This window comes from Ctenopharyngodon idella, chromosome 15, assembly GCF_019924925.1.
Source record: "Ctenopharyngodon idella isolate HZGC_01 chromosome 15, HZGC01, whole genome shotgun sequence".
Classification (NCBI taxonomy): Eukaryota; Metazoa; Chordata; class Actinopteri; order Cypriniformes; family Xenocyprididae; genus Ctenopharyngodon; species Ctenopharyngodon idella.
In genome coordinates, this window is record NC_067234.1 from 17,753,295 (window position 1) to 17,777,354 (window position 24,060).

The following is a 24,060-nucleotide window of genomic DNA, read 5'->3' on the forward strand; positions in this document are numbered from 1 at the left end:
ACCCTAACATGTCTTCTAAGTAATTGAGTAATTGCTGACTTTCAGAAGTTTCAGAGGGGGTGTACTCATTTATGCTGTGCACTGTATACATATATATATATAATCTGTAGAAAAATGGAAAAGGTACAGGTAATTTTCTGCCAGGACATTTTTTTTTCCGTTAAGTGTACAGACATTTCTTTTAACCCTGAAACACAACACAATATAATGTGTAATTCAAAATACAGGAAAACACCTGTGGTAAATCAATACAAAAAAATCCTTCCAGTATACATCCACTACAGAGCCCCTGAAGGGACATGATTTTGCATTTCTTGGGGAAACGCAAAACTTTTGCAAAAGAATGCAAAATCATTGAAATTGATTTTTTTTCCATCACCATGTCCCTTTAGGGGCTCCGTAATCCAAACTACAGCCTTATTTTATGGATTTTTTTTGGTTTATTTTCTGAGTAGCTGTGTAAAGGCTTGTTTACACCAAGAATGATAACTATATATTAGCACTATAACTTTAAAATATTAATAATCATTCTAATTCTATTAGAAGTCCATACCACAAATACATCGATAACAATGCAGAGGAACAATATCACTGAAATAACTTTCAGAAAGTTTATTTTTTCTTGCAGCTGAACGATAAAAACATTGATAGCCAGACTTTAAAGGGTTCACCCAAAAATGTACATTACTGTCATTAATTCCTCACCCTCATGTCGTTCCACACCCGTAAAACCTTCGTTCATCTTCAGAACACAAATTAAGATATTTTTGATGAAATCCGAGAGGTATATGTCCATAGACAGCAATATAATCAACACTTTCAAGGTCCAGAAAGGTATCGTTAAAACAGTCATGTGACTGCAGTGGTTCAACCTTAATGTTATGAAGAGACGAGAATACTTTTTGTGCGCAAAAGCAAAACAAAAATAACGACTTTATTCAACAATCTCTTCTCTTCCCTGTCATTATCCTTACGGAGTTGCTGCAGTGAACACAGTGAAAGCTTCCGTGTTTACGTCCAAATGCCGGCTCAGTATTGGCCAAAGCTGATCACATGATCAGCACAACACATGCGTGAGATGCTGAAGCAGGAGCCGGCCAATGATGAGTCAGCGTTCTGACACAGAACATGTAAGTGAAAGACGTAAACAACGTATGAGAATGACACAGAAGAGAAGAGATTGTTGAATAAGTCATTATTTTTGTTTTGTTTTTGCACACAAAAATTTATCTCGTCTCTTCATAATATTAAGTTTGAACCACTGCAGTCACAAAAAGGCCTTAGCCCAACATAAAGAGCAAACTGTATTGATAGTCACACATCACAGAGTGAAAGTCACTATCCGTTACACTTGCCTCTGATCACTCACTGAGAGTTAAGTGAACCTGTCAGCACAACAAAAGCCCAGTTTGTGCCCCATCGCAATGAAGACAGGGTCTGTTAATCATTACTTAACAGTGGCATAAACACATGGCCAATCCGCAGAGACGTGTCAGATCTGGGCTGACAGACAGTATGAATTAGTTATGCTCTGTACTGGGAAACGGACAGCGTGTTATTTCAACATGACATCTCATTCTCTGAAATTTGGACTGGGCTTGTGGCTCCAATGCCAGTGCAATGTGGCAGGAATATAGGAGAAGGAAGAAATGTGTTTAAGCATCAGTGAAATCATTTATAATTCATTTTGTCATTAATAACGCAAAAGCATATCATATTTACATTAAAAAAAATGTCTGGCAAACTGTTATGTTTAACTTATATTCCCTGACAGGGAAGCATTTTGAGAGAATGGTAAAGGTTTTTTACATGTAAAATTAGCTTTTACATAAAAATAATTGCATAAAAAATGATTGCATGCACTTAATTTTATGGGCCCTATCACACCCCCTGTGCAATGTGACGCCAGGCGCGACGCAAGTGTTTTTTGCTAGTTTCAGCCCGACGCAGTTATCATTTTCACGTCCTGCGCCACGCTGTTTAAATTGCAAATGCACTCGCACCCATCTGTTCACCCATGGGTGTGCTGGTCTGAAAACGAGGTGTGTTCAGGCGCATTGCTATTTTGAGGCAACTGAAAACGACTGCACCATTGACCGACAAAAACCTGCTCTAAAGTCAATGGCGCAGTATTTTTTTGTTATTTAAAGGGTGTGTTAGTAATATGTGCATATAGGCGGGTGCACAATGGGCGTACCCTCTGCTTGTTACACACACACTCAGCAGCACACAAACATTTTTAAATATTAAAAATAAAAGGATTCCTCTCTGGAGAAGCGTTCAGTCTTTCCACTTGCAAATTCCTCCATGTAAATAGCGAATCCACCATGGTGCAAGCACAACTGGCTTTTAAAGGGAATGGGAGATGAGACTCTGATTGGTTTATTGCACGTTACACCCAAAACACACCCATGACTCATTAAGAGACTAGCTACAGCCCTTTTGGACCATGCGGCTGGCGCACCAACCATTTTTTCTGTCGTTAAACTAGCAAAAGAGGATTCAGACACGTCCTAAGTTCACCTACGCCATGAGCTTCAGACCATGTGCTTAGATCGTTAAAATAGGGCCCAAAGTCGGCATGAAATGGAAGTTGCCATAGACTTTTCTTTCTATATTGTGATGAATATTGGAGTGAAATGGCTTCTTAAACTAGAAAAAAAAAATGTTGTGCGCGACTTGATTTTGTCCATCAGGAATTGACTGATTGTTGTCTGTGTGAGTGACAGCTTGTCCCGCCTTCGCTCCAGTAAACGTCATCAGAGAAGAGATGTTGCTGCAAGAGGAAGGCGAAGTTATTTTGATTAAAGATTATGAGGAAACATGAATTAAAAAAATAATGATGTGCATGGGTAAATCATTTATTATAAACTAGAATATTCCATAAAAAAAAAAAATAAAAAAAAATGGAATTGTTAGTTTTGATTTCATGATCTCTTTAAGTTCCACCGTCCTGTTTCAACAGTAAATACGTCAACACAGGTTTCAGGAAAGAAAATTGTGCCCATCAAGTAATTCTGTGGGATCCTGCATTGTGCTCCAGGTAGCATTAGTCGATTCAATCACAGAGACAGCCGGAGTCGTCCGTCTCTCAGTCACGGTCTGTTCAGAGCAGCGCGGCAGGAGGAAGATATGTTCCTCTGATGCCACCGTGGCTCCAAAGAAAGCCGACACCTGATCTTATATCAACCTGCCAGAGCTCCTGACTGATATCATTACATTTTTTTCTCCATTACCTTTTATCTTTCAGGGGCATTTAAGAGGTTTTGCCATCCGTCCAAACTATAAATGGACCGTCCTTGAATCAAATGTTTCTTTCTCTCCCTTCTTTTGTCCCATGTCTCAAAATTGCTTGTTTTTGTTTAGGCTTTTGCGGTTTTCTCTTTCTCTGTTTTCTCTTTCTGTCTGTGCTTTACAGCCACTCATCAAAGTATTTGGATATTAAAGCCACACTTCATGTTTGAATGTCACTACATTAGATAAAATATAAAACCAAGTGCCGTTTGAAAAAAGGCTGCATAAGCATTGAAATAACTAAAGAAAGATTTTGAGCCGTAGTGCCATATATTTACAGGTGGTTTCATATTTTGTTTCTATCGCAGTGACATTCATACATTTTTATGTGTTACCAATGTGTTTTTGGCCCACTGTATCAGCTGTCACTCAGGCTGTCTGGTGACATGGGCTGCTCGGAGGAAGCAGGTGTAAAGGTTTTGAGCCCAGCGCTCCCAGCGCCATGTGCTGCCTTCTGCTGCCTCTCTTCGAGCGCAGATTCTTATCTCTTTTTCCTCCCTGGGGACATCCAGCTTTGCCTATCTGCCTGGCAGGCAACACCAAGGGGATGAACCCAGCTGCTTGCTGTTATTTGTAACTGTGATATGCCAACTGGGGCAGCATTTATTAACAGGCTGTGTATGAAATACTAAAAAATATCAGGAAAGTTTCAATGTTACTGTTTCTTTAATGTCCAACACTGCTGTGTACTATTAGGGGCTGTTTACACGACACCATTTTCAACTAAAAACAGAAAAATGTTTATGCGTTTTGGCAGTTCATTTACACGACAACGGCGTTTTGGTGTCCTGAAAACACAAACTTTTGAAAACGGGTTTCAAAATGCAAGTTTTTGAAAACGGTCTCTGTGTAAACGACAAAGACGCGAAACTGTGACAATGATGACGTCATGCCAGCAGAATACAGCGTTTTTCGTCATTTTTCATGGATTCGTATGAATGGGGATCATTTTGACAAAGGTGTCGTTTGTACGCGGAAACTCAAAGGAAAAACTTCTCCATGTTAACCATATCGTTGTCGTGTAAACGTACCCTTAATTATTAAGTTTACATATTTAAAGGTCATTAAGTGGTTGGACATTTATAGAATTTGAGCTGAAAATCGATATCAATTAAAAACAAAAATAAGCAGATTGAAAATACAATATACAACATCTACATTTTAATTAATTATTTTTGATTATCAAATGGCTATTTTATTGAGCCATGTGTTGATAATTGATTGCTTAATTGATTTTTCAGTGGATATATTGGTTTTCTCAATCGATGTCTTGATGAATTTGTCTATTTGTTGTGGCTCAGTCTGTTTACTTCGTACATTTTGTTGTGTTGTGCACCTTTGGGCTATTTCTTAATTGATACATCAGTTCGTCAAATGATAACTAAGTGTCACATTTGAGCCCCATACTCTCTATATACTGTGTATACTATATCTATATAATGAATAAAACTGATAAAAATTCCAAAAAGAGTTGCAAAAGAAACAAAAATCTTGTTATAGACCCCCCCAAGATATCTAAAATAAATCCTTCAACAAATCCGGCTGCCGCAGATGATGCAATGCATTTCAAGCAAAGAGAGTTTTTGACAGTATCTCTTTATTAGATTCAAGTGACTCACCTTCTAAGACTAGACCCTCTGTCTTTTCTCAACGCTTATTTACCACAGAGCTGCCAGTGGCCAGACACGCAGTGATAACCTTCAAAGCTCTGCAATCCAATTTTCCTGCAGTCTCTCATTTGCATGTGCTGTGCCCGGCCTGATATGTTAGAGCATTTCCTACATATATCCACTTGACTTTTACTGCATCCTTATAGAGTAAAGCACAGCGCTCAGGGAAAAGCAGCTCATGCCTCATCTATCCATGAAATGTCGCTGTTCCCCAGAGTTACTGTCTACAGCATGGTATGTCTCTGTTAATTAAAACCAGAGCGTAAAAGCAGCTTGTTAACACCCACAGGGCAAGTGGAAGGGTTGTGGTCATCTGCTTGACATAATCTGTAATTGTAAGCAAGGTTGAACTATGAGATGCAGTCATGTAGAATCTTCTAATTGACAATAACCAGTGCAGACACGGTGTGGTTATTTTTGTGTTCTCAGGTCAATTAATACACAACCGGATTCATGAGACTCCAGCCTGGTAAATTGTTCTGCTAGAACAAACAACTGACTCTCTAGAGAGGAAATCCTAATAATACCATCACTTTCAAGACAATAAGGTCTGTATTATATTATGTGGACCCTAAGGCACAATATCCTCCCACTCCTTCCAGTGTAGGGTCCCCATTCCTCAAACGCTAACACTTTTGATAGAGTGTAGGGGTGCACTGATATTATTACAATTCTGGTCTATACAGATAAGCTGTAATTTTATGGTACGATTTTAAAATTATATTCTATTTTGTCTAAATAAAACACTAACCCCCGGTTTCTAAAATGCTTGTTTGAGCTGTTTTAACTGAAAGCAACTTGCACTAAAACATGTCAGTGTCATTGTTTTGTCTCAAGATGCACACCAGTAATGGTTTTTTCTAGAGCATGTTTATAAAAGCTACTTAAATGTCCTAATGGAACTAAGGCCTAATCCTGGCTTAATCTAAGCCCTGTCTGTGAAACCAGGCCTAAAATCACTGAAATCAGTAGCTTTAAATGCTGAACTGAATATAGGCAAAATATTGTAATTCATTTTAAGATTTTGAAGCAGGTGACAAACAAAGAAAGAGTCGCCCACTGTGATGATAAGTCTTTTTAGACGAGCCACCAATTTATGTTACGTCCCATGGAGTAACAACACGGGGTAACATAAATGAAGAACGCCACATAAGCAATGCATAGGTTTTCTTTCATTTATTGTAAGAGCGTTCGGTCTTTTCCATTACAGGCCACTACACAAGCTGCGGAAATGGGCCAAAATAACAAAGAAAAACAGAAACTGGCTGTTTATTTAAGCACTACCATAACCAAGCAAAACTGAAAAAAATGGCTGACCTTTTTCTGTTTTGCTCAAGTATATCTTTTTTATTGGTTCTACGCACCTGAAGAAAAAGGACATTTTTTCAATTGAGATCACAACAATTTTCTCTGAGCACTACCATAACCTAAAGTAAAAGTAAAAACAAAATGCATTCCTAACTCAATATCTATTACAAACCAGGAGAAAATATACTTTTCAAAATAATGGGCACCAATCTCCTACAAGATAGTATCATTTCTTTACTTGGATCTTACTGGTTACCTTTTAATATCGACACAATAATAATAGAAAGGACAGAAAAAAAAAAACTCCTACAAAATAGTTTTTCTATTTACAGGTTACCTTTTAATACTGGCACAGCACTACTAGTAAATCAAGGGTGATGGTGTTGGGGCTGCTGTACCTTAAACATTTTTATTTACTATTTTTAAGAGTAGTAAAATAGGCATTATTCATTAAATTATTTATATCATTGTAGTATTGGATGAGTGATCACCAGACTCACTCTCTCTCTCTCTCTCTCTCTCTCTCACACACACACACACACACACACACACACACACACACACACACACACACACACAATCCATCCCTTTATATAGTAAATGGTGCCTTTGGAGAGCACTGAAGTGTTTAATCATTATCTCAATATATTTTTAATAAAAATAACTCTATAAATGAGTTCCAAATGACACTTCCCAGATAACAACTTGGCCTAAATCCGGCCCCACATCTGCCACGTGTGGTATGATGATCTGGGCCACATGTGGTGTGGAATGATGGCACTTGGGTGGATTGCTCCTGTTTGCCAGATCTGAGCCACAAGCAGGCCATAGCAATGCCACATGTAAACCAAGAGCAAAGAAATAAACCAGAACTGGACCTTATCTAAGCCACAAAATCTTTATATATTATTTATAGCAGGGGTGCCCAACCCTGTTCCTGGAGATCTACCTACCTGCAAAGTTTAGCTCCAGTCCTGATAAATCACCTGAGTCAGGTGTGTGGAGCGGGGCTGGAGCTGAACTCTGCAGGAAGGTTGTGCCCCTGATTTATAGAATCATCTCAGCATTAACAAGCCTGTTAACCAGCAGAATCACTGAAGGAAAGAAGAGAACAGAAAAAAAGAGACAAACAGAAACACAAGAGCTACAACTGACTTCAGCCACAGCCTTAGATGAAACCAACTGAAGATAAAAGAAGACATTAAGGGCCTCATTTATAAAGCGTGCGTACGCACAGATCTGATCTTAGAGTGTGTGTACGCTTAAATCCACACCAACGCTCATATTTATAAAAACGGTCTTTGACGTGGAAAAGTGTTTAGAGCACGTCAGGGTCTGAGCAGAAGTACACACTTTTCCTGGTCAGATTACTGGAAATCTAAGCTATTCTTGCAGATTGCCAAGGATTTAGACGATGACTGGTGATCTTTTATATGTAAATGACATTAATTAGGTGTCGTTTACAACGCGGAGAACTGAAACCATTCAGCTGTGCGCCAGTTCAAGATCATTTGCGATTTATAGATTTCACATCTGAGAGAGGCGTACGCTCGTTTTCTGTGTGTACGTTCATTCTATGTATCACACGTACGCACATCTGAGAAATTTATTATTCATTCATTTTATAAATGAGGCCCCAGAACTCTCCAGATCTCAGCAGAGGAGGAGTAAACAACTCCACAAACAGCATTACAGCTTCACATATTACTAACCAGATTGACTTTATTTCGGTCATTCATCTACAGAAGTTTAATGCTCATGTTTGTTTCATTTGAAGTCACCATAATGGTGATTGGTATTTCCATTAGTTGGGCTCTTAACTCTTATAATATATAACTCTTATAATAATCATTGTGCAATACTGATGTCATTTGAAATGTAATAATTGTGTTTTGCTCTTAATACACTTAAATCACAAACCCTGTTTTACTGAAACATGAGATCACACTGTATTGCAAAAATCAGTTAGAAGATTGAAGATAAAAACCATGAGCAGAAAATAATAAGCTATAATGACAAACACAGATATGAGCAATCAGCGTATGAATCTCAACAATGATGACAGCAAAATATTCAGACAATCAGATCAACTCTGGACATCACAAAAAGCTACTAAAAGACAGAACAAAAACCACAGCAAAAAATAAAAGCAAACAGTTAGAATTAAAGAAAATAATGGGACAATTCAGCTGCATCATTTATTCATGCTGTGATACATGCTGGGAGTTTTGTACTGTTTTTCCCAGCATGCATTGCGGCATGACACTTTTTATTGTCAGATTCATGTGCTGATTCTTGATGTCTTTGTGTGTCATCTTGGAGTATTTATTTTTTTTATTTTATAATTATTATTATTTTTATAAATCTTTTAATGGATTTCTGCAATATAGCATGATTTCATATTGCAGTAACAGGGTTTGTAATGTAAGTGTATTAACTGCAAAAAATGCTTTTCTTGTTTAGTGTTTTTGTGTAATCTACATGTATTTACTATAGGATCAGGGTTTGTTTTAAGGTAGTGATAGGAAGTCTGGCCCTTTCCAAAGGTTCGGCTCTTCATTTAGTATCACTCGGAGTCTTCTATTTTAGCCCAATTTAGCAATTGTGTGTTGGTAAGAAATTTTTTATTCAGTGTTTTCATAAAAGCCTTATTTTTATGTTTTTTCATTACAAAAAAATACACAGTTACTATTATTTAACATTTTAATAAAACTTTAATTGAACAATTGAACACAGAACCACAGCAAACATATCAAATAAATGCTGCTTCTTTTTCGGTTTTCCAGCAGCCGTATCACCCTGTAGCCCAAGACTGGTTTCCCACTGAAGCTAAGCAGGGCTGAGCCTGGTCAGTTCCTGGATGGGAGACCTCCTGGGAAAACTAGGTTGCTGCTGGAAGAGGTGTTAGTGAGGCCAGCAGGGGGCGCTCACCCTGTGGTCTGTGTGGGTCCTAACACCCCAGTATAGTGATGGGGACACTATACTGTCAAAAAGCACCGTCCTTCGGATGAGACGTTAAACCGAGGTCCTAACTCTCTGTGGTCGTTAAAAATCCCAGGATGTCCTTCAAAAAGAGTAGGGGCGTTACCCTGACATCCTGGCCAAATTTGCCCATTGGCCTCTGTCCATCATGGCCTTCTAATCATCCCCATACACTGATTGGCTCTCCACCAATCAGCTGGTGTGTGGTGGGCGTTATAAACAATATGGCTGCCGTCGCATCATCCAGGTGGATGCTGCACATTGGTGGTGGTTGAGGAGATTCCCCCTTCCGTACGTAAAGCGCGTTGAGTACCCAGAAAAGCGCTATATAAATGTAACAAATTATTATTTATTATTATTATTATTATTATTCATTTTTTCACTTTCTCCTGATGTGCCTGCATTTAAATCCAGCTCCTCCTCTCTCTGTTGCTCTGTGTATTTGGCCTGTACCACTACACTCGCTATCTTCGGAGCGTGTTTAATGGTATGATCCTAGTCTGTCCTCCCATGTGATTGGCCACATGGTGTGCCCATCCAAATAAAGTCCCGCCCCTGCTGGCGGCTTGGAAGATTCGGCTCTTCTCGTTCGCTACAAAGAATCGTCTCCTAGAGGATTCAACTTAATAATAAAGATTTCAACTTAATAATAGTCTGTAGAATGCATTGCGGCATGAAGCATGTCACCATTGAGATTTATATTTCTATGTGAGAGGGTCTATGGTTGGAAAGTTGCCTGAGAAGCCCTTCAGCGGTCAATCTGAAGCTTTCACTTGCACAGCCACTGAAGCTAAGCAAGGCTGAGCCCAGTCTTTATCTGGATGGGAGATCTCCTGGGAGACTGGGCCGCTGTGGGAAGAGGTGTTAGAGAGGTCAGCGGGTCTGATCAACCTGTCGCCCCTGTACAGTCGCAATAAGCTGCACTGTATAAAGAATAACCCTGGTGTAAAATAGTCTATACATCCCATACCACCCAACGCCCCAGTACGGTCACCATAAACTGTACTGAATAAAGGGTTCAAATAAACGCCAGAAAATAAGGGGCATAACCCTAGGGCAAAAATAATCCCTACATTACATCCCATGCAGGTAGTTAGTTTCACATCACAAATGATATAGTACTTTTAGTTCTTACAACTTACATGGAAGCACTCTATTGTTTTCATTATTATTTTTAGTGTTTTTGAAAGAAGTCATGAATTTTGAAAGAATGCTCATCAAGCCTGCATTTATTTGATCAAAAATACAGAAAAACAGTAATATTGTAAAATATTATTACAATTTAAAATAACGGTTTTCTATTTTAATACTTTAAAGTATTATTTACAAACAAAACGACAGTTTGAACTGTTTCAAATTCATCCATCATTGAAATCTCATAACAAAACAAAACCGTCAACCATTGAGATCTCGTAAAGGAACGAAACTGACTATCATTGAGATCTAGTAAGGGAACAAAACCAACCATCTTTGAAATTTTGCAATGAAACAAAACCGACCATCATTGATATCTCGTAAAGCAACAAAGGAACAAAACTGACAATCATTAAACTCTCGTAATGAAACAAAACCGACCGTCACTGAAATCTCATAATGGAGCAAAGCTGATCATCATTGAAATCTTGTAATGAAAAAAAACTGTCATTGAAATCTTGTAACCAAATAAAACCGACACTGTTCCTTTGCAAGATCAAACAAAACCGACCATCATTGAAATCTCAAAAAGGAAAAACACAGACCGTCATTGAGAAATCTCGAAGTGGAACAGAACCAACCGTCATTGAGATCTCATAATAATACAAAACTGTCAACTATTGAGATTTCGTAAAGAAACAAAACTGACTGTCATTGAAATCTAATAAAGGAACACAACCAACCATCATTAAACTCTCGTAATGAAACAAAACTGACTGACACTGAAAACCGACCATCACTGAGATCTCGTAACCCAGCAAAACTGACCGTCATTACAATCTCATAAAAGAACAAAACGATCTCGTAACTGAACATATGAAAATTTATTTGACAATGAAACCGACTGTCATTTAAATCTCGTAATGGAACAAACCCAACCATTAATGAAATCTTGTAATGAAACGAAACGAAACGTTGTTGAAATCTTGTAACAGAACAAAACTGACCATCATTGAAATCTCGTAATTAAACAAAACCAACAATTTGATTTGTTTCAAATTCATCCGTCACTGAAATCTCATAATAGAACCAAACCTACTATCATTGAGAACTTGTAACTGAACAAAACCGACTGAGATCCCATTACCGAACAAAACCGACCGTCACCGGGAACATCGAGATCTCATAATGAAACAAAACCAACCAATCTTGTAATATAACAAACTGACCGACCATCATTTAAATCTCGTAATGAAACAAAACTGACAGTCATTGAGATGAAAAATGATGCAGCTGAATTATTATCTTCTTTAATTCTAACTGTTTGCTTTTATTTTTTGCTGTGGTTTTTGTTCTGTTGTTTAGTAGCTTTTTGTGATGTCCAGAGTTGATCTGATTGTCTGAATATTTTGTTGTCACCATTGTTGAGATTCATACGCTGATTGCTCATATCTGTGTTTGTCAGCGTAGTTTACAATGGAAGCGCTAAAAGGCTGTGGATTATTATTATTTTTTCTATCTTGATTTCCATGGCCTGTAATTTTTGTAGACTTAACTTTCTCATCATCTCAACATAAAAGTAGTTTTTTCGAGATCACGACTTAATTTTCTCGTCATCTTGACATAACAAAAGTTCTTTTTACAATGTTTGTTTGATTCTGAAACACACTGCACCCGGATTCTACTGTTGGTATAGTAAGAGCAACTTACAAGCGCATCCAATCAACGGAAAACCCGTGCGCTCTTATATGTTGTGGATATTTCAGCAAAATGTTTACTTTGTTTAATAATAAAGTCTACAATAAATAAATAAATATAGGCTAATCAATCACTGTTCAATCAATCTAATCAATGCTAAACATTTTATTTGTGTAATTAACACGTTTACATTATCAACAGAGCATTCAACACCTCGAGCGCAGGAGGAGTGCCTTCAGAAGGATGCCTAGGAAGCATGTATTAGCTGGGGGTTAGACTGAATGGACAGATTCTCTGATTTTGGGTCCTGCGTGTTGATTTGGGATCTGGAGTGTTGAGATGAGTTTTGTATGGAGTTATGTTTGAACGAATCATCTGGAAGATTCATTTGTCTAGTTCGTCCTCAATTCCTACACAGGTGATTAGCAGTCGGCACCTGGAGCAATGGAGAAACCAAAATCTTCAGCGTATATGACGCCCGAACTGAACTACTATAATCTACAAACAAAAATACAAGGGTGGTGCGACACTCACAAACCTAGGCTAACATAATACAAATTAACCTAATCAAACAACAAGCAGAAAGCTCATATCTACTGGCTATGTTCTCGAGTCATGTAAAAAAGGAATATTTAATCAAATAGATTAATTTTAACTTGACACGCACAATGGCAAGACTAAAACTTTAACATGGATATCTTTAAACAAGTCAATAAATAGATCAAATCTCACGACACAAAGCATGACTGCACAAAGCAAGATAACCGAAGAAACAAATGGCATTATCACACAACGACTAGCCGCAATAGAGCACGAGGTACGCTGGCATGGCGCACACCACACACGGTCAAATCAAGTCCTTAAATACAGCTGGCGCGTCAGCAAATTGGCAGGACATCATGACGTCAGAAATTATGATTGACAGTCAAAGCAGCCAGTAAACACCGACCTAAAAGCAGAGGGAAAATAGGAGGACAGAAGAGCGTAAAAGTATACACATAACACACGTGGAACGTAACACAAGGAAACATGCCCATAAACCACAGTTTAATACCATATACATCCGAGGATGTAACAGGATATTGAGATATTAAGATTTCATTCTATCGCAAAAGTATATATATTTTTAATTATTAACATTAAGTGATCATGGCAAATGTGTCAATATACACTACTGTTCAAAGCTCTGTAAGATTTGTAAAATATTTTTAAAGAAGTTTTAAGTGCATTTATTTGATCAAAAACAGTAAAATATGATTTAATTATATTTTTACAGTTTAAAATAACTGTTTTGTTTTTTAATATATTTTAAATGTCATTTATTTCTGTGATCAAAGCTGAATTTTCAGCATCATTACTCCAGTCTTTAGTGTCACATGATCCTTCAGAAATCATTCTAATATGCTGATCTGATGCTCATGCACAATAAAATATCCAATATCAGGCAATATAGTATAAATTAGTAACAGATGTGATACAAATATATGGTGCATCCCTGGCTTTTCTAGATTAGCCTGTAAAATCCAAAGCAGGGTGTCTAGGAAGTGGTACAGTTTGTATCAATGACAAATTAGTTTTTTTTTTTTCTTAATTTTTGACCCACTGTTCCATTCTGATGCAGGAACCTATTTCCCAGAGTGTGGTTCTCATTAAGGAAAGCAATCAGGCCGTTCATTAGCTCATGGCGCAAGATGGAGGGCTTCAATCTACAGGGGGAAACGGCAGCCGAACTGCGTTCTTGCAAAGTCTGTGACCCGTGCAGTTTGCTCAATCTGCAGAGCTCCATTTATAATTAATTGCGTGCACATATCCTTTCCCTTTTGCCCCCATCCCACCTCCCTATTCTCCAGCAACTGTGAAGTCAGCCTGAAGCAAAACTATCGATTAGAAAGCAGAACTCGTGGAGAGCGCTGAATGTTTCAATTAAACACTCATATTATATCTGTGAGTGAAAAGTTTCCCATGCATAGAAATAATTTCCTGCTATCTTCATCATTACATCTCCCATTCACATTTGATGGAATAACCTTGTTTCGCTGCACCCATTCTCTCATAGATTGTATTCTCAGCCGCCTCCTCCTGTGCTACATGTTAGGATAGATTAACGTTTGAAAGGAAAACTGGGTTTTGTTGGTACTTTGTCAGCTCTGTCTGCCGTTAGGATGGAGTTTCTCTCAGCTATTGATTTGTTATTAAAACATAGTGCCCTCGGGCCTGTCAGATAGTGAGGGTGTGAAAATGAAAGCCGTCATCGCCTGCTGATTTCTCCACCGGTGCGAAGGCAGGGGGTTTGGAGGAGAGCAAGCATAACCCTCTCAAGCTTTAGTCTTTGTGACAATAGACTCAGCAAAGTAACTAAAAACAAAACCAAAGCGAAACTGCACTGGTTGTCTTAATTGTGATGTATTAAGTGACCGAAATCAACACCAGGCATTGGTCATAAGATAACAAAAACACAAAAATGCACTTCGACTTGTTATTGTAGGTTTAAAGATGCAACCTTTTCAGCTCACCCACTTTCTACCTGACATTGCAATGTCCCTAATTGGTCTCCAGTAGAGCCCTTTGTGGCTGTTTGGGCCACCATCTTTTCTCCGGGGATCTCATTGCGAATAGGCTGCCTTCCAGCCTGTGTGCAGTCCAGGTTCTTCTCCCCATAGGGAGGCCTGTGTCTTCTCATTACTAAAGAAGACGGCATTCCTGATCGATTTGGCTCATTTGCTCCCCGAGCTAAAAAACCTCAAGAGCCAGCCTCAGTGTAAATTGGCCCTTAGTGCAGCTCTGAGTTTTATTTCTTTACTGTTGCACTGTGGATTAAAGGCGAGGTTAGGAGTATTGCATGTCATCCCAGAAGACTTGGTGACAAAATAGAAGCAGTCACTCCAGGAGTTTAGCAGGGGAAACAAAAGCAGTTGAACAGAGTGGAAAGTGTTCAGTTTAGCTTGGCAAAGCTCAGGTTTCAGCACCACGGACAGCTCCAGACAGACCCGCGCTCGTACGGGGCGAAACGGAGGAAGAGGCAACTTTGCAGGAAATTGCGAAGACTGCACAAAACTCAATAAGGTGTGAACTAAAGCGTTCGATCAGAGATTGTGATAATAGGCTGAGAGTGCAAAAAAAAAAAAAAAGAAAAAAAGGGGGGATCGAGGCATTTATCTTCCTTCTTGTTTGTGTCTTCCTTCTTCCGTGGTTGCACAGAATTCTGAATTAAAGAACTGGCTTTTAATTGTAATGTCTGTCTATCTGTCTATCTATCTATCTATCTATCTATCTATCTATCTATCTATCTATCTATCAGAGAACCTTCACTCCAGAACAGACGTCTGAAACTGGCTTTACAAAATGCTGTCAAACTAAAGGCAAACAAAAGTAATCCAGCATTCTTACCAGTCTTCTCCAGGAATATCTTTATTTATATGAAGCCAGACCTGGGTATATTAGACCTTTTGGTTTAAGGATAAAACCTTACTTAGAAAACCTGGATAATAATTTGGACATCTGAACTCAGACTCATTTTTGCACTATTCCTCCGTGGGATCTGAAAAAGCCAAATGTTATTTTAACTTTAAATCAACAGAAAAAGGCAACAACATATCATCATGAATATCTACAGAAGTTTTTGGAGTTAAGATGCAATTTTCCTCTCCATAGACTTGTATTTACAGATGGATCCAAAGCAGATAATTGTGTATCGGAAGCAGCAATAATTGGAGATCAATGTCATGGCACGAGAATCCCGGGACAAAGTTCTGAAGCTCGTTCTTTACTACTGGCTTTGGAAAATATAGAAAATGGACAAGAACGAAATAATCTTAATCTTCACAGACTCAAAACCTTGCCTTCAGGCACTGGAATCTGTAAAGACTTATCATCCCATAAGTGTAAATTAGCTAAAGTAGATCTTTTACGGAAGAAAAAATTCCCTTTCTTTTTTTGCTGGATTCCAGGTCATATTGGTTTATCTGGCAACGAGAAAGCAGACATCGCTGCAAAGGAGGCTCTCAACTTGAATATTTCAGAGTGTCAAATTCCACCCTCTGATCTCAGACCAGTAATGAACTCCTATATTAATAATGTGTGGCAGATGGAATGGGATAAATGCAAAGGAAATAAGTCACACCAAATAAGTGTTAGTATAAGAGGAATGTTTTTACTTAATTTCAAATCTAGGTATGATCAAGTTGTTTTTACTAGATGCCCTTTGGGTCATACAAGACTTATACTTGGTTATTTATTAAAAGGTGAAGAACCACCATCATGCCTTCCATGTCAAACTACAATGACTATTAAACATTTTCTGGACTGCAGTGTTTTTAATGTAAACAGACAGTAAAATGTCAAATTTAATGTAAAATGTTTTTAATGTAAACGTTTTATTCTGAGATGTGTTTAACTGACTTACTTAAGAAAGTATCACCGGAATGTATTTTAGAATTTCTATCTTGTATTAATATGAAAGGTCTTATATAGTTTTTTTGTTAATTGTATGAATTTCATTGTTTATTCTGTTTTCGCCATGAAAATAGCCTTGTTGCTGACATGTCATCAATCAATCAATCAATCATTATCTATCTATCTATCTATCTATCTATCTATCTATCTATCTATCTGTCTGTTTGCAATCAGACTGATAAGTCTTCAATGGTCTAAACTTTTTTTTTTTTTTTTTTTTAGAACTTTCTACAATTAAAGTTTGTCTTAACAAATTTTGCATTTGGCATTTTGCATTTGTAGTTATTCGAAATTATTTGAATTAATTTTAAATCTACTTCCCTACAAGTAAAATCCAATTCTGCATCCTCTTTGCTACCTGAATTTTGGAATTTACTTGTAATTTAAAAGTCATTCTCAGTTAAATTCTGAATAGCCCTGTATAAGCACGCTCATCTCTTCCAAAGCACCCTCTTTTTAGCAGATTTCTGCTACGCATTGAAGCCTGACCTCTTTCTGACCACACATATTCAGCTCTCTTTAATGGATTAGGGAGGTCCTGGATCGGACACCCCGCTGAGGCCTGACTGCTTGCAGATAGCATGTATAATCGTGCTGGCAAAGAAACGTTACCACTGGGGCATGGCTACTGTCCTTGCCCTTGACAACCTTCTGGTGAAACCCCTCTGACAGAGGACGGGGAGATGGCCGAATCTGGCAGCAGAGAGTAAGAGAGGCACAAGACCCGGCATGCCAATCCTGCTCGCTTGCCTCCCCGGCTTGAGTGATGAAGCTGGCGATTGTTCTTGACAAAGACGGATGGTGAACTTAAAGCAAGTTTTCTTGGAGCAAATTGATGACTTGTGTACCAATCCATCTGAGAAAAGGTTAATAAGGCTGGTACTCAAGAGCGATTATAGTTTATGGCCTCTATCAAAACAGAGCAGCACCAGTTATAATAACATCCATTCCATAATGTCGGTATTACATATGACATGAAACAAAATATTGAAATACTTGCATTAGTTAATTATGTGGTTAGGATCTTGAAGAACATGTTTAATGTGTAAGCTTGGAGCTATTTGAAAGTCTCCTTGCTTTGCTCTTTTCTAGCTCCAGCTCAGTTCAACCGATCAGTGTAGCACTTGAAGCTAATCACATTGCTAATGAATTATGCACTGAGCTCAAGGCTTTTACATCGAGTTAGAGAGGGCAGGCTGGCAGAGAGGCAATTCATCTGGCATGAATCAACAGACAAGCAGCAGGAAAAAAGAGGAGAAGAGCACTGAGTTTGACGGAGGACCCTCAACTTATTCCATTACATTAATGTCTTTTGCGACATGCACCACACACATTCTTGCCTTTCCATCTACTTGTTTATCAATTAGGACCAAGATAGAGGAATATTTCAGCTCTCAGATAGCACCCGCCACCATCATACATATTTTTTCCACAAACAGCTGTAATGAAATGTGCGCCGCAGCTGCTTTCTTAGCATTGATCGTCGATGCAGGTTCTGAGATTTGGCATTGGAAAAATAGTCATGCTTATAAAGGTTGATGACCTCTTATGTTGTAAAAAGAGAAGTCGTTTTTAAAGTGAGAGCCTTGAAATTTCAGCCCAAACAGCAGAGGCAGCTTATGAAATGCCTGGATGGATGTAATCAGATGGAGGTCATGGTGTTCGTCCATCTTATAGATCAGTATGTGGTGCAGAAGCTGTGTAGCTCTTCCACACAAAACAATCTAGAAAGCTTTGGAAAAGACGAGTCTGCTTTCTACACAATAACGGTCATTCTACAAAACATGTGCCACAGGTTTCCCATAAATATATGACTTTAACAAATCCGGTATTTTTTTTTTATTTTTATTTTTATTTTTTTATTTGGTCTAAGCAACTTTTAGTTTCATAACCATCACCAATGAGTGCAATTTATAGTTATTTATTAAATATATTTTTTGGAAAATTGTCAATGTTGTTATGTTCCATCAGATATTATTTATAGATATTATTTATAATTTATTTGTTCGAGTTGGCACAAACCAATTTAATAACCCTTAAACACATTTTTTTTTGTAACATCTTATAGAATGTTAAAATTCTTTAAAATCACCTTATTAAACCAGAAAGGCACAGTTTTATAGCATGACCCAAAAGCTCCTTTGACTTTTCAGGCTTTTCTGTCCAGATGCAATACTTGTGATAAAGCGCAGTGGTGCAGAGAGAAGATAAACAGCGGAACATATTCATCAACCCTTCCTTCTGCGTCCGTGACATAACTTTCAAAATTTTCCCTAGTGTTAAAAATAGAAATGACACACAAGCAGTGTGTATATCAACATCAGTGAAATGACAACGAAGACCTCTACTCGCAGACCACCACTGCAGGGATTTGAAAGTGCATCTTTATCACTGTCTCAGCTTGTTGTGCCTGGCGGCTGCGAGCAGGTTAGTTGTCACCCTGATGAGCTATCTGAGTAATGTGCTGATCGAAAGAAATGGGACCGCACTGTCAGCCACTGCAGCCAGTATCCTGAATCCAATGGCTCTTTCAGCATAACAGATGGGGACTGGGAAATGTGACTGCTTTTTGGATGGCAGTGAGGAGATATTGCCCACACAGGCTGGGCCAGTGTTATTTCCCTGCTGGCCTTCTCCGCTGATATGGGACCTTGCTTCTACCAAGACCCCTTGTATTATGAGATATGAATTTTTAATTACTTTTGGACCCCATTTGGACCTAGAAATAGTGTAGAATGTTCAATATGACCACATTGTCAGTTGTCAGTCCTGCATTTGAGTTAATACGGTTATGTTCACACACAGTACGGTTATTTACGGGAGTGACAACCGCATCCTATAACAGAACTCACACCCGTAATTTTTCAGGACTCACAAATGCAATCTCAGAAATTCTGCGCTGTGTGAACGGAACAGGACTGGACATCTAGTAGTCTGTCACATCACAGTGTGAGAGAGGTGAGGTCTCCTGAGGTGTTTTGTGTGTGGTTTCGCTTTCGGTCCCTTACAGCGACAGAGATGTGAGTTGTGTGTCATCTGAAGGTGTTAGAGCCAGTCGCTGTTCTCCACCGGAGCGGCTCCCGTCAGTTTTGTGTTTGTTTTCCAAATTCAAATACCGTGTCATGCGTGAGACGTCTCAAAGGACGTGACACGAGAGTGCAACGGTTAAAGACTCCGGCTAGCGCGTGTTTACATTGATGCTGCTGTTAGTTAATGAAGTTTGAATGGATGAACTTGCGGTTTAATTGGTCTCAGATGAGACTTTTCAGTTTTATGGACGTCACCATCTTTAATATTACGTTGGTCACTGTCATTATGGTTACTAGTAAGAGAATACGGGCTTGAGTCTCGTTGCACGTTCATACAGACAGTGTTCCAGACGCTACTGTAAGCTGCTGTGTGAACGAGACATTTCACCTGTAAGTAAATGCAGTTGTCAATCCCAAAAACTGACAGTGTGAACGTGGCCATATATTTGTAATGTTTCAAAAAACATTTGATCTTATTTTATCTTATCTGTACAGACAGTGAGAGATATTTTTAAAAATAATAATACAAATGACTGTTCATTTAAGTGTCTAAACTGCCTAACCAAACTACCTATGTGATGATACCATGGCATGGTGAGTTCTTTGCCATATTCCATTTTGTGGACAGGCACAGATGTTGAAATGGTGCAGAATCAATGCTTTCTCTCTTCTTCAGAAGATACTGCAATGCAGAGACAATCTCTGAGCCCTGCTAAATAGTCTCTTTTAATGTGAAAACTTTCCCAACTCTTAAGTTTGTTGTTCTGCTGAACAAGTCAAGCCCAGAGATCAATGCAGATGTAAAATACTGTATTTAAAAGCATTATTGGGCTCCTATAATACTGTTGCCGTGGCTGACAGAAAATCCATGCATTAATTAATATCTAAGGCTCACAGTTCTCTGGATGCTGCTCCAGGCTCCAGCAGCCCCCCAGGACCGTCCCTATCAAACACACAATCAGAGCCATCGATCAGGCAGTTAAATTTTAATTATTCTGTAAACAGACTCATTCATTTTAGGAGTATGCAGCTCTTGTGTGGTTGCAGGTGCTTCTGGCCTATATTTACCGCAATAAACAGCAGCTAAATGTGATGGTTTTTAATATATAGTAAGATCTCACGTTCAGTAGTTGTATCTTGCAAGAGTGTGGTTTTAGACTGATAGATCCTTTCTTGTGTTTTATTCATCCCAAGGGCCCTTAAAGTATCAAACTGCTTTTCATTTATGCAGTTCTCTAAATTTTGCAGAGTTTATGATGTGCAAGTGATAAAAACAGAAATATATCAAAGTCAAATGTTTTTATGCTCCCAGAAATACATCAGTCTTGGAATAAGCTGAAGAGTACACTATTTTGGTTTCAGACTCAAGAGCAAATACTGATTCTATAGCAGCTAACAGGGACAGACTTGGGAACTGGCAAAAGATGTAATTTGATACAGGTGCTCTTTTGATCATTTGTTTGTCAATTAAAGGGGACGTATAATGCCCCTTTCATAAGATGTAATATCAGTCTCTGGTGTCCCCAGAATGTGTCTGTGAAGTTTCAGCTCAAAATACCCCACAGATCATTTATTATAGCTTGTTAAATTCGCCCCTATTTGGGTGTGAGTAAAAACACGCCGTTTTTGTGAGTGTCCCTTTAAATGCAAATTAGCTGCTGCTCCAGCCCCCCTTTCCAGAAGAGGGCGGAGCTTTAACAGCTCACGCTTCGGTCGCTCAACAACAACAAAGCTGGAGAATCTCACGCAGCCAAAATGAGGATTGTCAGTAACGGTGTTCAGCCTTACATTGTTCAAACCGGAGTCGACACTGATGGAGAGACTCAGGAAGAAGTTACAACTTTTAGACGTTTCTGAATGGTTAGTGGATAAATTTATGTAGTTGCTGTGGAGTTGATTCAACTCATCGACTAGCATGTGCCGTCATGTTAATCTTTTGTGCAAATCCAGTGTTGAATTGACCCTCGTTTGTGAAGCAGTCCGGCGTAAAATGACGGCATGTCAACAACACTCTACTACAACAACTCTTCCTCTTCTCTAAAGCAGCCCAACATGGCCCCGCCCCCTTTGTTGTGTGTTCTCGGGGGCGGGGTTTATGTAAATTTTAGGGTTTGTGATGTCACTAACCCGGGAAGAAGCTCGTTGTAGTCCCTACCAGCTGTTTGTTGTAGTCCTTTGAGCGTTGTAACTTTGCAGATGTTGTTCATGCTCAAACAGCAACATTACACACTAACTACAGTTAAAAAAAGTGAAATCATAATCAATCTCCCCTTTTATATATGTCAGGAACAGGGCTGTCTCATAAAGAAAATGTCTGTGTTGTAATTGTATCCCAAACCCCAAAGTGTCAGTCTTGTGCCATTCTCACCACAATCAGTTCGGAAGATTCTGATGCACAGCACGGAAGTGTCTTAAATCAAAATCTGTTTTATTATATTCTGATTACATGACTCTCTGGAGTACTGAATTCTGACTGGTGAGTCACAGCTTTCAGAGGTCAAATATTTCGTGATATTCCATCATCAATGACAAGACTGTCTGCTCATCTGGGTCAGTGAGATCGGCGCTACTTTCATGTCACTCGTATCACACTGTGGACTCACTCTCTCTCGTTTCAAGTGCATCAGTTATTGGTTGTCCAATAAATGACCACAGAAGACTTTAGGCTAATATTAGTGCAATATTGTTGCATTGTTTGTTAATTTCAACTCGAATACTATTTCATGTGTTTATTTATTTATTTGGTGGTTTTATTTTGCGATAATGACTGTATATTTTATATGTAACTATATTATATTTATACTATTATTTAGATAGCTTTCAGCTTCAAACTTGGCGTGTCGCAGTCGGACACGGCATCTAAGCATCTTTATTTCATTTTGACTGGTATTGTGTGGATAAATAACTACAGATATAAACAGTGTTGGGGTAAAACATTACAAGTAACTTCAAGTTACTTCTTCACATGTATTGACGGACAGCTCTCCTGTCGTCATGCTGAGAGAAATAAAGCACAGAGGTGTGTGCTGTGTGTGAACATGATGCTTATTGTAGTTCTAGACTAAAGGTGAACATGCATGTACTCTTCTCACTTGCACGAAAACATTCAGTATTCCTCAGAATGAATAAAAACAGTGAAATGCAATCTTAGAATTTTTCGCAAACCTGTAATAATTAACTATATTAAATTACACAAATATACTTTATGTATTTAATCTCACTTTATTAACCAATGTCTTTGCTGCTGACCTTCAATGATCAAACTTAACAATAATAATAAGCAAAAACTATTTTAGATTGGATTTAGAAATAAGAGTGTTGAACTTCCTCCTCTTGTATCCTGTTCTCCAGAATGGCAGCACAGCTGAAAGGTTTGTTTGAGCTGCGCCCTCTACTGTACAGGAGTAAATATGCTTTTCCTTCAGCCTGAGGCTTATTTATTTCACTTTTGGTGTGAAAGGGCCTTAACATTTGACAAAAATAGAATTTTTTTTGTTGTTACTAAAAAACAAAGTCCAGTCCAGTTGAGAAAAAGTAACACAAAAGTAATGTAACGCATTAATTTTCATAAAAAGTAACTAACACAATTAGTTACTCTTTTAGGGAGTAACGCAAAATTGTAATCCATTACTTTTAAAAGTAACTTTTCCCAACGCTGGATATTAAATGGACAAATAACAGTCTTTCCAAACAAGATAAATAGCCCCTTTCAGAAAAAAAAAAAAAAATAATAATAATTCATATATACCTCATTCAAATTTTAAAAGACCATTGTACCTCTTGACAGATAAGTATGTTTGTGTATTTCACCTGCTATATATAAAACATTCAGTTAAACGGCACAGATTATAGCTACACGTGGATATGCGATCCACAGGGTGCTGAGAATAACCTAAAAAAGTGTCTTTTAATATCCATAACCATGGTGCATGCTGCAATCAGAGTAAGTTATGAGGAAATCTTTAAAACAAACCTGAGGCTCATAGCTGCTGATGAAATATCTGCAAAATCAAGAGACTAAGAGGGAGATGGAGTGAGAGGGAGAGCAATGCTTTCATTTAGAGTGATTCAGAGGTGGGTGTGTATGTTCATCGAATACATCAAGCAGCACAGATGGATTGGCTGAGACTTGATTACACCCATTTACTTTCCAGAAAGCTCACGCCTCCATTTTAAGAAGGAACATTTACACGAATCAGAGGGAGTGTGTAATTTGTAAACTCTTACGGTGTGAAATCTAAAGCTATTGTGCAAGGGGTCATCAAGATCTCATCAGCCACAATTTAACTTCTTTTGCGGCATGTTTTTTGTCGTCTCTGTCTGTCTGTGTCATTTCCTGAATACATCCTCGGTGGTTTGTGGCAGTCCTGAGGCTGAGTGTAAATAATGTCTTTAGCGTTGGTCTGGTACTGAAACACACACACACACACAAACCTTTGCCGGCATTTTGTCTTAATTATTAATTGGGCTGCATTTCCATCAAATCCAGGGCT